The following is a 19,025-nucleotide window of genomic DNA, read 5'->3' on the forward strand; positions in this document are numbered from 1 at the left end:
GACGTGTGTGTGTGTGTGTGTGTGTGTGTGTGTGTGTGCATGTCAGTCTGTGCATTTTTTGTATGTCTAAGTAGGCTCTTTAATATGTAGTCTAATGGTCTCAGAATTACACTCAAAATGAAATTAAAACTGAGGCTGTGTATAATTTATTATTATCCTATTTGAACAATATCTCTGAGGCTTCTTGCCTGTCAGTCTATACTCTCTCTCTCTCTCTCTCTCTCTCTCTCTCTCTCTCTCTCTCTCTCTCTCTCTCTCTCTCTCTCTCTCTCTCTCTCTCTCTCTCTCTCTCTCTCTCTCTCTCTCTCTCTCTCTCTCTCTCTCTCTCTCTCTCTCTCTCTCTCTCTCTCTCTCTCTCTCTCTCTCTCTCTCTCTCTCTCTCTCTCTCTCTCTCTCTCTCTCTCTCTCTCATGCACAGACACAGTTTCCAAATAATATATTGCATGCAAAATGCATATTAGTCTCAATTCTATGGAAGGGAGAAATGAGAGAGAGCAAAAAAGAAATAAGGGTTTCTTTTTTTTGTGACTAAGATATCCTGTTCTGTTCACCGGTCTTCAAAGTGATGCGATTATCAATCAGTGTATTGTCTCCTGGTCTTTGCATGTTGCTGCGCGGTGCTTTCTGATCACTAGTCTGCTCGGGGGGAGAGAGGGGTGTGGGGGGTATAGGAGGAAGAGAATAGCGTGTCTTATTTGTCCTTGCCTTGGGCTCTTGCACTCTGTAATCGAAGACAGACACAACACAGTCTCTTTTAAACACCTCAATCGCACCCAGCTCTCTCTCATCTGCCCCGTTAGACCAAGCTATTTAATCCCAAACTTTGGCCATGATTAATAGCTGTCTGACCCCTCACCTCCATGCATATAAATTCTCATGGAGGGACTGTTTTGGCTCTCTCTCTCTCTCTCTCTCTCTCTCTCTCTCTCTCTCTCTCTCTCCAGTGCTCTTCACACTGCTTCTTATTGAGCTCTGGTGTCTGTCTGTGACTCCCAAGAGTGTAAAGATGGCACCAAATGGGTCCATTTGGTTCCATTTCTTTAACACTCGTTACACAGTTACATGCATGAGGACTTCATTGCCCACTCTCTACACAGTATACTGCAGATATTCTCAAACATCATGTCAAGGAACCCCCACATTGATGCAGTACGTGTTAGGCAGTGGACCCCCATTTATAATTGTTGTGCCTGGGACCACCATACGTTTCTTGATGTTAAGATTATATTTACTAATTTACTACTAGCCATGGGGTACTCTAGGCGAAGGACATTGCTCTTGTCTTCATGTCTTTAAGTATGTAATATTGTTTTGTTCTTTGTGCTGTGATGTCAAATGTGTGTAGTATATTCTGCATACATGGCTGCAAATGTCAGTGTGAACTGACAATAAAGTACTATATCATATCATATATCATTTACTATAGGCTACATTACCTCTACAGCCACTTATACTGTACAGTTGGCATGGAGATAACAGGTAGTGAGACCTATGATGTGAATAGTTATTTTCATGCATTCCGTAAATGGGCTCAACTTCCAGCCAGTCAAATTATATTTAAATGTAACAGTTGCTTATTTTGCTGCACAGAGACCCCCTGAACCCACACCCCGTGACCCCTGTGGGTCCCCAGACCCCACTTTGAGAACCACAACCATGAATATCTTGGCTTCCAACAGCCTCTCTCTCTCTCTCTCTCTCTCTCTGCCTCAGGGGCAGGGACCACCACTATCACTATGCACACTCTAGTACTACGGTGACATTGACAGACACCACCCCCCCTCCCTCCGCTCCCTCTCTCCCCTCTCTTAAAGTGGGTGATAAATAGGACAAGGGGCTTTTGGTCTCCTTTGTGCCGTGACCATTCACAACAAGCTCATCCGTAACAGTGATTATGGCTTCTTTCAGTGGCAATGACAATGGTGTCCAACCCTGAGAAATTTAGCGATAAACCACTTTACATGACACACACACACACACACACACACACACACACACACACACACACACACACACACACACACACACACACACACACACACACACACACACACACACACACACACACACACACACACACACACACACACACACACACACACACACACACACACACACACACACACACACACACACACACACACACACACCAATATGTGGTCTTGATTGAGATGAGGCCAAGTCCTTTAACAAAGGAGACAGTTTCGTAGGGCCAGAGAAAAATACAGGAGACGACTCCATGTGGTTAGAGTTGTCTTCGTTTGACTCCGCGTGCTCTCGCAATCTGACGATTCCACGAATGAAAAGTGACACCTGATTTATCCTTTATAATAGCGTCCGACCGCGTTGGTTCTCTGAAAATAAAGTTCAGACAAGCTCCGAGTTTAACCACTTGAACCCTGGGCTATGGCGTCCCTATTCTGGGCACATCGTCCTAATATAACATCCAGGAACAATCACGACGCGGTGCGTTGCGACACATTGCCTGGTGATTTAGTGTGTGTGTGTGTGTGTGTGTGGGGGGGGGGGGATACCCCTGTGGGCTCGAGGGAAAAAGAGGTGCGTTGTGTGCGGCCGGCGGAGGATCACAAAAGCGCGAGAGATCATTAGGGCGTTTGCTGAGGTGTTCGACGTCGTCTGCCCCCAAGGGAAGGTCTTGATCGTCACAACCCCGGGTTCACATTCCTTAACCCCAGGGTCAGGGCTTTGTCTGTGAGGATAGAGGCACTGAGGCAACTTCCCCTACGGAAACCAACAAGAGCTGACACACTGCACGCTGCAGGAGGATACGGAGACAGGAAGAGGGACCACCTCTCTCTCACACACACACACACACACACACACACACACACACACACGGTTAAATATTGCTATTTTGTCTAAGAACTAAGACTAAACCAACGTTTATTGAAAAGATGAACGATACAGCGACACAATTCAAGGATAGCAGATTGAATTTGGAACCGTCCTTCTGGCAATTGCTTTTGCGCGCGCACACACACACACACACACACACACACACACACACACACACACAGCGTTTTTGCTGGTATCTTGGAGCTCATTCCATCGGAGAGAGAGAGAGGTTTTGCAGATTTCTGCCCATCAAACGGGAGGTGATGGATGCCACTGAGCCCAGGCGCGGGGCCAAGAAACGGTAGTTAAAAGAAACGGCGCGGCGGCTGCACAATATTTTCACAAACGATTAGAGCCCCATCTCCCGCTCACGGGCTATTATCAATATTGAACATTACATCAGCGGCGGCGTCGCTGGCTCGGCACGCTGGGTTTTCTTTTTTTGAATGCCGCCACGGCAGGGGCGGATCCCTGCCGCGGGGACCGCCTGAAACTCAGGCATGCATCATTCTTTAATATCACATTAAAGTGAAATTGGCTACATTTAAACAGACACGGCGATAAATCTCGGCGGCGCCGGGCGGCGGCAGCTGCTTTCATCGTGCCGATGTGTGGAATCGCCATCCCCCCGTCCCCCTGTCCCCCCCCCCCCCCCGTGCGGACCATCATCCTTCGCTTACCTACTACGACTGCAGTCCGGTGTGTTATTGCATGGTGATGGAGCTCCTGTTCTCCTGGAGAGGACAGATTGAGTGAGTTATGGGCCTGTGGAGGTTCCAAGGTGTAGTCAAGGATTCTCCGGGTTTTTTTTTTGTTGGGTTGTTGTCAATTTGAAGGTTGAAGGGGTAAACCTATAAGCAATGTCGGGAATGTTATACTCTCCTCAAAATGCACACTATCACAGACACACGCACACGCACACACACACACACACACACACACACACACACACACACACACTACTGTTTATGTGCATTAGTCAGTCGTTTAATCCTTAACCACATTAACAACTCATGGTGTCCCTATTTTGGGCATGCCATTGTAGCCGGAAGTTTAAAAAAAAGAAAGAAAGAAAGAAAGGAAATTTTATTTTTGTTCTGCAACACTGCCAATGAAGTATCTGATAGTAAATCCAACTCAGTCATGTAATCTGACTACTATAGCATGATTTGTTAAAAATACAAAATATAAAATAGGGATTAAAAGCAGGAAGAGAGCCCTGGGGCCGTGGCTCAGCGGTCCGGGCACCTTGGCCGGTAGCCCGAGTCTGGCAGTGTGCCCGGGGTTCGCCTCCCGATCCCGACGGCCTTTACTGCATGTCACTCCCCCATTTCCTGTCAGCCTACTGTCTGTCCCTCTATACAAATCACACCCGGGTGAACTGAGTGGTGCAACTCCCCTCTCCCCCTGCCTCTCTCTCTCTCTCTGTAATTAGCAGGCAACAGTGCAACACTATCTCTCTCTCTCTGTTTCTGGCACAACAGCGCCACTTTTGCCCCTACTGGTACTCTAAACATAGGTTAGGACATTGCTGTTCCTTGGAGTGGTTGCTCACGAATGAAAGCTGCAAAAAAAAACAGGAAAAAGGAAAGGGCAACATTTATGCCATATCACGATATCCCAAACGATTGCTAGAATCATATCTCACACACACACACACACACACACACACACGACAACACGACTTTGATTAATCTAAAACCATAGGACCTGCAATGTGACCCGTTCAGGGCAATATCACATGACTAATGTTAAATTGTCTCCAAATTTTTGGCCGGATTATCATAATCCTGTTAAATGTAATTGGTTACCTGCAGTGCAGCTCGGCCTCAGAATATTATCATTTTAGAGTTTGAGTATAATTAGGCTTTAAGATGTATTTTTAGCACTTATCTCTAGATAGGGCAGTGGTTCCCCAAACAGTGTGCCTGAGACAAGCCCATGTGTTCTGGTCCTGTGCTTTGGTGTGCCGCCTTTTGGCACCAACACAGTCTGAACACAACTGGTGTACTGGTGATATAGAGGGCAGAGAGAGAGAGAGAGAGAGACAGAGAGAGAGAGAGAGAGAGAGAGAAAGAATGTGCAGTTTTGGCTGCAAAATATGTCAATTCCTATCACAAGAAAAGGGACAACCAGTAGTGGCATACAGTATGCCATGTTTTATTTTCTGCACCACCTGCTTTATTTTATTTTATCTTTATTTATTTTTTCATGTCATTGATATTATGTTATGTTGTTGTTTGTCATATCTGTGATTGTGCTTTGGAAACACTTCATGCCAATAAAGCCTGTTGAATTTAATTGAATTGAATTGAGAGAGAGAGAAACAAGAAGTGGTCGGATTCTAACGCGGATCCACGAGCCGTGCTCAGAAGGATTTACTGGCAGTGGTGGAAAGTATGACTAAACGTTATACTAAACTACTAAAAGTTTACTATTTTCAAAAGATCTTTGTATACATTTGAAAACTTGAAACGGGACATTCTGCACAATGAGTACTTTTACTGTTGGTACTTTAAGTACATGTTGATGCCAATACTTGCTTTTACTCGAATACATTTTGAATTCTGGACTTTTATTTCTAATAGAGTATTTTTTATATTGCAGTATTTATACTTTTACTTAAGTAAAGAATTGGAGCACTTTTTCCACCACTGTTTTACTGGCTGAGAGACACCAGACAACCCACAGACCAATAAGTGTGTGACGTGTGTTTGACTATATCTGTGCTTTTTCATATCAAGGCCCATTATTTATTTGGCATTTGATCCACGGAGCACCATTTGACGACATTTAGCCTCTCACACCCAAAAACGTAGAATATTTTGCTGTCCTTGGATAGGATTTCGTCCACAATTCCATGCTGTTGGCAAACGATCAAAATAACAATCCTTCTACGTTCTCCCATTATGTAGATTGCTTGTAAATTAAGTAATGCAGAAGTTTAACAATGATTGTATAACTCTTGAGAGCGTGAAATGAAATCAAATGGACCCATTTGGTTTCATTTTACGCTCTCAAGAGTTAAAGATCTATATCAGGGTCCATTTGGTTACCAACTCTCCATCATTTAGCTGGGGACCACCTGGAACCCCTTCAAGGACCACTGGTTGAAAACCACTGGACTATATGAATGCACCATAAGCACACTAGACACTACGGAAGTCCACACTAGACTTCAACACTGCTCTCCATCACACATCTATCATAGCGGGAGCGACCTGAACTTACACAAATTGCACACAAGGGTCTCCTGTGTGAAGGCTTTCACTCGCCATATAGGCCAACTATTTACCTTTCTAAATGACATATGAAGAGCTTTTAATACAGCACTGGGAGCCAGTGGGAGACTGGCCATATCTGGTATTAGTCAATAGATTTGTCCCGAGTGACTTGTCTTCCATAAAGCACAGCTGTGCGCGCGCGAGAGAGAGAGAGAGAGAGAGAGAGAGAGAGAGCAGGAGAGAGAGAGAGAGGGAAAGGGAGAGAGACTGAGTGACACCATTGGACTTCAGCTGGGTAAACATTCCCTGCCGAGGCCAGAGATCTTGTGTACACACGGGGCACAGCGCACGTTCACTTCACGCAGGGGGCCCCGCGGCCCCCGGGTTGAGGATGGATGGGCCGACCGGGGCCAGAGTCCATGTGGGCACAGCAGTTAGAAATATGACAAGAGGGGACCCGGGATCACCACCACCACCACCACCACCATCCATCCATCCATCCCCCTATGGAGATCTATTAGGGTATATACAGCTCGGTCCAGCTCCAAAACAGAGACTCAAGGATACATGCTTGTTGAGTATTAGAGAGGTCTAACAGGTCTGCTTCGCACGTGCACACACACATATATATACAGAGACATCTGTGTGCCGCTTATGTGCCTGCATGCGTAGTGCGTGTATGTATGTGCACATGCACACACTGTAGGCTCACAAAAAAAACATATACACACACACACACTCCGACTGTACACAGCACGGCATTTCCCAAGCCTATTTATCTTTACTCTGGGCTGTAACTCGGAGTTGCACACACACACACACACACACACACACACACACACACACACACACACACACACACACACACACACACACACACACACACACACACACACACACACACACACACACACACACACACGTAACCAAATGGACCCGTCCCGTGAGTTACATTGGTGCAACTCTCAGGGTTAAGCGAGCACGGAGGGTTTCCGCGGTGCAGGTTATGTGATACTCGGAGCACGGCCTGCGAAGGAAATCGACTCAATGAGGCTTGAAAGAGACAGTAGAGTCATTTCACCGAGAGGGACATACGAGAGAGGTGCCGTAACGGGACACTTCTACCGTGTTCTTGCTGTATACACCGAGATCCTCCTACAGCGCTGATGCAACTCCCAGGGTGTATGGAACCAAATGGACCCCCGCCACGGGTCCAATGTGGTTCCATTTGTTTACAGCCTTAACACTAGAGTGTCTGTGAGGTCTTTCTGACTCATTTTGAGATTATCTTTGGCCCGTGAAGCTCTCGGAAGGTTCCCCTTCCACGACTTTTCCTAAATATTCGATTCAAAATATTATTTTTACAAATTGATGATTAAAAGAATATGAGGATTTTACCTGCAAACGAGCCACACACACACACACACACACACACACACACACACACACACACACACACACACACACACACACACACACACACACACACACACACACACACACACACACACACACACACACACACACACACACACACACACACACACACACACACACACACACACACACACAATAAGCCAGGCAGAACTAAACAGACTGATTGCGAGGTATGTTGTTGAAGACATGCTTCCTATATCAACAGTTGTGTCTGTCTGTTGTGTGTACTGTATATACTGCTTACTTTTCATGATAACATTTGAGCGCTGTGAGTCGTCTTTTGTCTCACACCGCGCCACAGCAACACAAGCATGTATATTGAAAGATAAAGAAGAAGTTAGTCAGAAAATACAATAGTTTTATTGAATCGTTGTTTTTTATCTTCTTACTACACTTTTATATATTATTGCATTTCTATTCGGTTTCTCTCTTCAGTTTTCTGTAAGGCACTTTGTAGCTTTGTTTTCATAAGTTCTTTATGAATCAAATGTTATTATGATTATTATTGTCTATACTGTATGACCATGCAGAGACTGCAGGTTAGCCTAAAGTAGCAGAGTGAGCACGCATGCACGCACGCACGCGCACACACACACACACACACACACACAGACACACACACACACACACACACACCCCTAAAGCGTGTCTGTTAAACAGATGACCGGCATATCAAAGATGATGTCCTATGAAAATCCTTTCCAACACAATACATTGCCGTGCGTGAGGAGACAGCGGGACGTGTTTGGAGGGGCTTTCCGTCTGCCTTTGAGCCTCCATGTAATGAATCGAAGATCATGTAATATTCATGTCGGTTCACGGCAGGATCAAAAACAGCAATTCGTCTGCTGTCTGGGGGGGGCAGGCGACCACCACCCTTCCTCCCTCCACTCCACGCACCCCCGATTATCTGTGACCAACTGTATACGCACACACTGTCCAGTCTCCAGCGGTTGATTTAAAGGGCCACTTCACTCCTTTTGCAACCAGAGAATATGTTAATGTTTAGGGCACAATAAACGCTTTCCTGGGGTAGCCTAATATGTTTGTCATGACGCCATGTTCATGACCAAAAACTACAAAGTCACACCTCCATGCAGCCTCCCCGCCTCTCCACAAAGAGGGGAAGTGCACCAAAGCATTATGGGCATTGTAGGAATTCAGCAATCCAGTCAAACCCTAGTCAAACACACAGACTTCTTTATTTTTTTCCCTGGTCATATAGGGTGCAAAATGTAAATTGTGCTACTGTTATCTACTAGAAACACTATTAACAATTGAGTGACTGCAGTTTCTTCCAGCGGTGAAATAGACCCTTTAAGGGTCCATTTGGTTCCATTTGTATACTACAAATGGAGTTACAAATGGATAAATGCACATTGAGGATTTTACTGTGCGTGTGTGTGTGTGTGCCAGTGTGTGTGTGTGTGTGTGTGTGTGTGTGTGTGTGTGTGTGTGTGTGTGTCTGTACCCGTGTGTGTACCCGTGTGTGTGTGTGTGTGTGCGTGTCTGAGCCACACTCTTGCAGTGATTTACAGCCCCCCTGTCCCACCCCCCCTTCCGTCTCCTGCCGTATAGCGGCCACGGTCGAAGGAGAGGCAGCTACAACGGAGCCCTCTCTCTCTCTCGACGGGCCCACCATAAATCTGAACACTTCCTTCCACTGTCTCTCACTTCAAGGGGGAAGCCTGGCCTGTTGCGAACACGATTAACCCCCTTCCTACACACACACACACACACACACACACACACACACACACACACACACACACACACACACACACACACACACACACACACACACACACACACACACACACACACACACACACACACACACACACACACACACACACACACACACACACACACACCAGTGCCTCTGTCCAGACAAGAGGCACTATTTGCAGGGGCCAACTTCACACCTCTATACCTCCGCACGGGGAACACTTAGCTCCCCACACAGGAAATGACTCATGTTGGTCTGGCACGGGACGGTGCAGTATCACCGACTGACTGACTGACTGTCATTGGCTAATAGCTGAAATGGAAATGGAAAACGTGACAGGAAAAAAAAAAAAAAACACAAGGGTCTATAGTAATGGCGTGCCTTCTCCCCGTGGATCTCTGATGAGGTCATGTTTTACCATCATGTCACATTAAGTATGGCAGTCGCTTTGCCCAAATATGGAGGGCCGCCCGCCCGACGGGACGATTATGAATATTAAAAAATTCAAAATATATGTAAAAAGACCTGCTACTGGCAGTGTGCACACACACACACACACACACACACACACGCATGCACGCACGCACGCCCCCTCGGAGAAACGGCATAATAAAAGACAAAAAAAGAAAAAAAGAAAGACACCTGCATGGGTTTCTTTACCTTCTTTTTGAAAATGGCCAAGATGACTCTAAGTTATGGAGTGATGATGGCCATGCGATCTCTACTGGGACGCTGTCTAGACATGAGGGCGATGGCATTGAGTAAAGGCATTACCATAGCAGGAAAAGTAAAACATGTCCTAATGCATGAAAGAAGGTATAGAGGCATTTCAAACCCCCCGCCCCCCCCCGCCCGCCCGCCCGCCAATATGTAACACATTAAAGATAACACTTCTTATTCAAGTTCCGTAAAGTCCTTTCCCTTCTCCCGCAATGACGAAAGGAAAGAAAAAAGAAAAAGTTTTCAAAGGCTTTCAAAGAAGAAGACAAAGAGGAGTGTTTCGGGACGAGTCCCAGAATGTCAATTTGCAGCTTATAGCGGAGGGAAGTTAGGCAGCGGGATGAGGAGGCAACGCAAGCAGGAATACAGATGCGCCTTTCCGATGAGACGCCCCCAGTGCATCTATACGCAGCTTCACATGGAAACCAGAGGTACGCTGAGGTCCACACACTGTCAGTCCTACGTGCACACACGCATGCACGCACACACACACGCGCAAGTTATTGGCGGAGAGAAAAAAGCACAGATTTGATCTGCTATAGCTGTCAGTCAGGCTTTAATTCTGGGTACAGTCGAGGACAGTGATGTAACATATTCTTGGCTTTTAGAAATAAAGCCACGCTGCTATCCGATGAAGCCAGACCAATTTATGTTCAACCAGGAATTGTGCTATATGCTCATTCTTCATTAAACTCAAGTGGGATGACTGGTGCGTCTGTGTGTATGTGCATGTACAGTATACATGTACAGTATGTATACATATATGAGAGAGAGAGAGAGAGAGAGAGAGAGAGACAGATTTAATTAGGTCTGCAATGCTATGACTCAACAGTGTAACGTTAACAATAAACACAAGTGATTTATTTGTGTGGTTGATGAATGTTGGATGAATACGAATGTTGAAAGAATCTAAGCTTCTTAGTTATGAGACGTTTGAGGCTCGCCTCCCTTAACTTCTGCCAGGTCTGTTGAAATATCTTGACACTTCACCTCACTGTCATGAACCCTTTTATGTAATAATAATATGGGAACATGCAGCAAAAATAGGCAAACATTTGGTGAATATCGTAGGCTACATCTACAAGCTCTGTGTTGTGAGCATGTTGAGATCATCTATATTTGGCCCAAAACAAATTCTAGGTGGGACAAAAATGTGTGAAGTGAGGGGCACCTATAGTAATGTTTGTTTAAAGTGCTCTAAAACAACATTAAAAGTCCATAGACTTCGCTGCCACATGGCGTCACGTTAACTACTTAAAAAAGTACGTTAAAAGTACACGTTAAGAGTATAACATGAAACCAAATGGACCCGTATGGGACGGGTCCATTTCGTTTCACGCTCTCAAGAGCTAAATTATTGTTTAAAATCTGCATTACTTAACTTCCAAGAAGTCTACACAATGAGTGAATGTAGAATAATTGTTATTTTGAGCAACGTTTGCCTGAACAAAATCTTGTTAATCTTGTTAACAAAAGTTTTTGGTCTTAGATCAAATGGTGGCTCCAAATGCTGAATAAATAGCACAGTCAGTAGTGCTGTCCCCGAAGGTCCTGGGTTCGATTCCCATTGGGGACGCTGTGGGCGCTGGGGGCATGTTCCCTCCTCCACGTCATCAGTGCCCATACCCAAGGTGGGGTTGGCGAAAGGGCCTTTCTGTATGGAGTTTGTATGTTCTCCCCGTGTCCCCTAGGGTAGGTATACCCCCACAAAAACATGCAGTAGTCCTGGTCTCTAAACTATACAGGTTTCTTCCACGTTCTACGTCCGGCCGGCGAAACTCCCCCCCGTCAGGTGAAAAGCAGCAGCTTGGACTCCTCATGCATCCCCCCAGGTTGGCAGAGGAAGTGTAGCGCCCAGGATTACATTAGATAATTGACACTGGGTGAAAAAAATGGGTTGCAAAAAAAATGAATAAAAAAATAGATATGAAAAGGGTTGTAAACCACTGGTAGGGTTTGCTCACCCTCTCCCATAGCCATGTGTCCCACTATACGGACTTCAGATTTCTGTTCAGATAGCACAGTCATAGAGTGATAATACATTAAAAGAGCAAAACGACTGAAACAGATGATTCTGATCAAAGTGAAAAAGGAACCCATCGATCAAAGTCTGAGTTGGAGGGTTGTACAGGCTTCCCAATCAATAATTGCAAACAAACACCTCCATACATACAGCCGTGCATGCGGTGCCTCCACAGCATGATGCAGAGAGCCCCTACAGAGATCTGCCAATAAACTCATGCATGCGCTCACGGTTTGCCAAAGATCACTGGAACCGCGACTGGAACCTAATGTGGTCAGATTTAACCGTTTTGGCCCGTGACTAGTATCAACATGTTTGACATTATCCTGGGGAAACATACAAGGAAAGCACAGTTTAGGGCCTAAAAAAACCCAACAAAAAAAGCATCCCAATATATTCCAGAAAATGGTAAAAAGAATAAAAAAAATAACCTGTGTTTCAATGGACCCAATTAGTCACAAGCTCTTGTAAATATTTAACCAATTAAAAATATGAACAAGAACCACACTTAACCACTTTCAACATGGCATAGCTATTTTGGTGCATGTCATTATACTGTAGGTGCAAATATAAAAATTGTTTATTTAAAAAAGAAAACTAATCTACAAACTTACATCACCGCAAATTGTGGTTTAAAACGGCCCATTCATTTATGAAACAACATAAAATGATGAAATATGGACAAGGTTTCTGCCCGACGGTGATGAAATTGGTGGTGAATCATTCATGTTTTGGGTCTGTTTTTTAGTTTTCTTCGCCAGAAGGCATAATTGATATCAAGGAACATTTGAGCCCCAAATCCCAGTGCCTCTGTCCATAGAGCCTTTGGCTGCTGGACCTTTCAACAGCCTCAAACACCGTTCAGAAACCACACCGTAAATGGTTCTGTGGGCCCAAAATAACGTTTCTGCAATGGCCGTCATCATCACAACCTAAATGGTAAACATGTGGTCGGGGTGGTAGAGGGCCGCTGAGAAACAGAAAACCCAGAATACCCCTCCAAAAATATGCTGGCCTAATCATTATTAAAGACGTTTTCATGGGCATAAAAACACACACACACACACACACACACACACACACACACACACACACACACACACACACACACACACACACACACACACACACACACACACACACACACACACACACACACACACACACACACACACACACACCTAAATACTGTAAAACAGGCTCTTCAGTTTTCAACCACATTAAACCCCGCCATCCGTATTTTGGGGATTAGAGCCCAAAGCTTTTGGGCGGAAACCCATTTTGGTGTTTTAAGCATTATGTTAATGTCGCGCAAATCTTTGAATATATTCTTTCAGCGCGAACGTTTTAAACTCAAATCTTTGCTTCCAGGGACTCCCTGGAACAACATATTTTCAGATGTACTGTAGGTCGGCGGCCAATGTCATATTATTCTGGGGGTCCTTAATTGACATGGAATTGTTTGAGAATCGCTGACACAGGATTTAGAAGGCATTTGTAGAATCTCGTGTCGGGTCTAATAAAATAAAGTCATTTTCAATCATATACAAAGCCCTGATGAAGGTGGTATGCGGCTGAGCGAGCGCATCACCACAGGGTGCTCGCCAGTCGCTGCAGAATGCATATGGCAGCAGGTGCCTGAGCAGGGCATCCATAAGGGAGTATCCAAGGACAAGCACCACCCCTTCAGCAGACCGTCTGTGACTTTAGTGCTGATTTAGATTTAGTTTTAGTCGGTCTTTTGAATAAAAATCCATTTAGTTCTGGTCATATTTTAGTCATCCGAGTGTTTTAGTCTTAGTCTAGTTTTCATAATGGCTGACTTTACACAGGGATCTCCATATGTGGGCATGAACATAAACGGATGGTTGATAGAGATTTCCATATAAGGGCAGTTTCGGTCAGATTGGCGGTGCAATGTCTGCAAAAATAGCAATAAAATAAGCAGATCTACAAGCTCACGGAGTCACGACGCATCCCATTGTGGTGCAGCGTCGTATGAGCTTGTAGATTGTCTAGTTTCGCTATGAATTCGGGCGCGCCTTGAGATATTGACTCTCCCATCGTTTATTGCCTTGGGGGCACAAAAGGGAAAAAGCGCAAAACCACTGCATTAAGTCGCTTAGTGCATAACGATTTACACTCAAAAGACCCCACAGGCGCCGACGCTATACGAGTGACAGCGTATAGTATACACACTATAGGCGGATGAGGGTCATTATGTCATTATTACAATAATCTCTCCAGTGAAGCCCTCGACCGCCCTGGCGGTGACAACACCTGTTTGAAGCAGCCGTTTGTGACACGCTGTGCAAGCAGCCCTGCATCCTTTTGCTCTCGCTCTCCCTCCCTCTCTCTCTCTCTCTCTTTTTTTCCTCAACCAAAAAAAAAAGAGGAATAAATAAATAAATGACTGACTGAAGCATCACTACTTATGCAAATCTCATTTCCCATGCATCTTATGTCCTGCCACGCTGGCTTGGCAGATTGGCGCGGGGGCCAAGCTGACAGCACAAAGGCTTAAATATGACTGATTTCCTCTGTAATGATAATGCGATTGAACACGTTGTTTGTCGGGAAGCACAAAAGAGGCTCTGGGGAGAAAAGAGGAGGGTTTCGAGGTGAAGTGATCATAAGACTGTCCTTTTCTTGTGGAGAGGGGGGGGGGGGTGTTACACACAGCAAGCCTTCTCCGTTCTCTCTATGCTCCTACAGTAGGGTGCTCCTGGGGGGGGCAGAGTATACATGCATGCTGCCGCTGGCCGTGCATTGTGTACGCATCACATGCCAGATGGGTGCCTTGTCTCGTCGCCTTACGGTCACAATGCAGCGCAAGCTGTTGCTGAGAGACACCGGCGGTGCCTCTGCATGCAGGGTCGTTCGTCAATAAACTGCAGTACAACTTCACCACTTTCAACATGGGTGACTCTCAGAAATTGATTGGGGTTTAATATGTCCCAAGGCACAAACACAAACTATCAATACTAGATTAAGACTAATTCAGCATAATTGGATAATGAGAACTTACATAACCCCGGAGAAAGTAAATAAATTTGATCCAAACATTCCTGATTCATGTTATAAATGTGGGGAACATAAATGTACACTGTTCCACTGCTTATGGGAATGTGAGGAGATTAAAACATTCTGGAGGTCTGTGGTCCATTATGTCTCTCAGATTACGTCCGGTCCAGTTCCTCTTTGTCCTAAATTGTGTATACTCAGTATTTATCCATTAAATTGTACACTAAATAGTAATGAAAAAATGATGACCGACCTTTGCCTGTTACAGGCCAGACGCTCAATTGCGCTATGTTGGAAGAATGTCAATGCCCCTACGATCGGCTTTTGGCTGAGGAATTTAACAACAAGTTTGGCACATGAGAAACTAACATATGTAATTAGGAAGAAACCTGCGGTATTCTATAAGATATGGGAGAAGTTCTTGGACTTCATTAAGCGAGGTGATATTGAAGAGGCTTTGGATGTATAGTGGTTAATTGGTGTAGTCAGCTGTGGGGTGGGGGTAGGGAACTGTGACGGACATTGTTTGTTTAACTGTATGTAATGTGTTTTAGTTTTAGTTTTGTCATTATTTATTTATTTTTGTTCTTTATTTATTGTTGTCAAAACATTTCGTGATAAGATTTTGTTTGTATTTGTGCTGCCATGTGGATGTGGGGGGGGGGAAATATATGTAAATTGTTTTGAAAATACTTCTTTGTAAAGAAAATCAATAAACATGTTTAAAAAAACAAAACATGGGTGACGATAGATAGATAGATAGATAGATAGATAGATAGATAGATAGATAGATAGATAGATAGTTTCAAAACCAGGACAATTTTCCAAACTTTTCGCAAATTCAAAATCAATAAACGTGTTTAAAAAAAAAAAAAAACATGGGTGACGATAGATAGATAGATAGATAGATAGATAATTTCAAAACCAGGACAATTTTCCAAACTTTTCGCAAATTCAAAATATTAAAAATAGATGCTTACAAGCTTGCAAAGCGTGCGATGCGAGAGATTGTAGATCTGACCTGAAGTGCCGTCGTCAGTACCAATGTTTAGCTCAGAACTGGCAGGCAGCCTGTGCCAGCGCTTCTGCACTGTGTGTGTATCTTAATTTTGCATCAACCAACAGAGCAAGAAATATTCTCCTATTATGCAGAAGAAATATTTCATTTGAAATGTATTCCTTACTGATGACCACTGTGTTTGGGTCTCTCAACCCAGAAGCAATGATACTATATCCAAGTATGTTGGGCTGACTTGGGAGAGTTCTCAATGCAGGCACACCACGACACACAGAGATGCCCGGGGACCTCATCACAGCACAGCAGAGCCCATATCTTCTTCAAGTCTTTTCACTACACGTTCACATTCACACATAGTTTTCGTCCTAGGCTAAATTTAGTATTAGTCCCATTAAGCAATAGCTTCAGCCAACATAAAAAAGTGAATGCTGACACCCAATATTAACCACATCTTTAATTAAAATGGAATCCGTGTTAATAATTCACTAGATAATTCAAGCATCGGATTTGCAACAGGCGCACAACTTCAGACGAGAGTGTCCCTGAAATCGCAACGCTTCAAAAGCTGTTTACCCCCCCCCCCCCCGCCCCCCACCCCCCTCTCCTCTCCCATCGTCAAAATGTATGAATCTAAATTCAATGTCAGTGGATTTTGCTCATAATGAAGAGGAGCATTAAATGAATATCAAAAAGCGTCTCGCCGGAGATCCGGAGAGCGCGCCGACATCAAAGAGAGACCATCCGTCACGCGCGCACGCCGTCCAAGACGACGGACAGACGTGTCCTCTCAGCATCCATTTACGTGACCCAGAGGAGAGACACAGACTTGTCCTCTCAGCCAGTGGTTCACAAACCTTTTCACGTCAAGGACCCCTGAATACATCCATCTTCAACCGTTTATCCGTAGTCGGGTCGCGGGGGGCAACAGTGTGTTCCAGACGTCCCTCTCCAGAGCAACATTAGTGACTTCCTCCTGGGGGATCCCGAGGCGTTCCAAGGCCAATGTTTCCTCCAACTGCGCCTTGGTCTGCCCCGGGGTCTTCTCCCAGTGGGATGTGCGTCGAGGACCTCCCTAGGGAGACGTCCGAGAGGCATCCTAACCAGATGCCCGAACCACCTAAGCTGGCTCCTTTCCAGGCGAAGAAGCAGCGACTCTACTCCGAGTCTCTCTCGTGTGACTGAACTTCTCACCCTATCTCTAAGGGAGATTCCAGCCACCCGTTGAAGAAAACTCATTTCGGCCGCTTGTATTCGCAACCTTATTCTTTCGGTCATGACCCACACTTCATGACCATAGGTGAGAGTAGGAACGAAGATTGCTCGGTAGACCCCCAAATTGACACCAATTAGCCCACGTGACCCCCATTTGAAGAGATATGCCAGGGGACCCCCCAGTTTGACATGAATTAGTCTACGGACCGCCATTTAATGGCATTTCTATCTCTGGGACCCCCAATTTATATTGTAAAATCAATGTTAATTTAACTCTGAGAGTCTACAAATGGAGCCAAATGGACACTCTCAGAGTTACAGTCCATTTGGTTCCAAACTATCATCTGGCTGAGGACCCCCTGGAACTCCCTCAAGGACCCCTGGGGGTCCCCGGAGCCCACTTTGAGAACCACTGCTCTCAACCACCATTTACATAACACAGAGGAGACACAATCAAAAGACGGACGTCAAAAAGCCGCAGAGGATTTCTTCTCATCGTCATCCTTCCCAAGAGACATTTGACAGCTACAAGGAAGGGCCTTTCAAAACGTGAAGCGATTAAACAAGCTTATAGTTCATTTTCAATGAGACCTGTGTTTTTGCACAGAGAAATTGCGGTGCGACAACGCAAGCATATTTACGTGAGCACGGTCCTGTACATTTGTTGCACACGTGCTCGTTACGTGCAGAGTAACGAGTACACGCCCGCGACTCACCAGACCTGGATTCTGATTAGCTTTTTTTTTACGCTTGCGTTGTTGCGCCCCTCTTGAGCAGACCTGGAGGCCTGACGTTGATCCAAGGCAACAACGCCTGCGTTCCTCGCTTCCCGTTTGAAAGGCCCTTTACGTTACTAGTCATTTTGTATGTTTCAAAACATACCCACTTCAGCCCTACATGCATTTTGGCCATTTGAAAATAGTAGATCTACAGGCTCACAAACATTGTGAGTTTGTAGTATTTTGATGTGAATACTTTTGTACTTTTTACATTTCCGGACTTCTATATTGCAGCATTGATACTTTTACGTAAGTAACTAAATGTAGCACTTTTTCCACCACTGCATAAAATCAGGCCTCAAATAGCCAGGTCCTTCCCCCAAACCCCCAAACTCCCAACTCATTGAGCGAGCGGATTAACGTCACTGCATGTTGGCTCTCCCGCTCTCCCTCAGTGGGGCCCCCGGACGTGTTCCCCCCCCCCCCCCCCCCCCCCTCTCTCTCTCTCTCCCTCCCTCCCTCCCTCTCTCCCTCTCTCCCTCTCTCCCTCTCTCTCTGCTCCTGGAGGAATCTGCCGTATCATCGGAGCACATGCAGGAGTCACCACACGGCTAACTGCATTGTACGGGCTGGGGTCAGGGGCGGGTCAGCTCCCAGGATCTATACCCCAAAAGTAGAGAGAGAGAGGCCCTGACTTGGCCTGGCCGGCCGGCAGCATACCCTGCGGTCATGCACACACACACACACACACCCTCACCCCTTCTCAGGGTCTGTCCTCCTCATCTTTCCCCTCCTCCCTCACTCTGGCACTAGGGATGCTCAGGAGGTCAGCAGCCTATTTGCGAGGACACTTGGCTCTCCACAGGGGGGGGGGGGGGGGGGGGGGGGTGAGCTATCCTTTACAAGAGGCCCGTCATCTGGACAGTGACTAATGGAGCTCCACTCGGTGACAAGTACTGATGAGCAGCCGCAGGCTAGCTTTGGGGAATCCATCGCACCTCTCTGTGGACGACACCATAGCCCTCTCTCTCTCTCTCTCTCGGACCGGCTCCCCTGCTTTTCC

Source organism: Protomyctophum parallelum (assembly GCF_964188405.1).
Source record: "Protomyctophum parallelum genome assembly, chromosome: 21".
Lineage (NCBI taxonomy): Eukaryota > Metazoa > Chordata > Actinopteri > Myctophiformes > Myctophidae > Protomyctophum > Protomyctophum parallelum.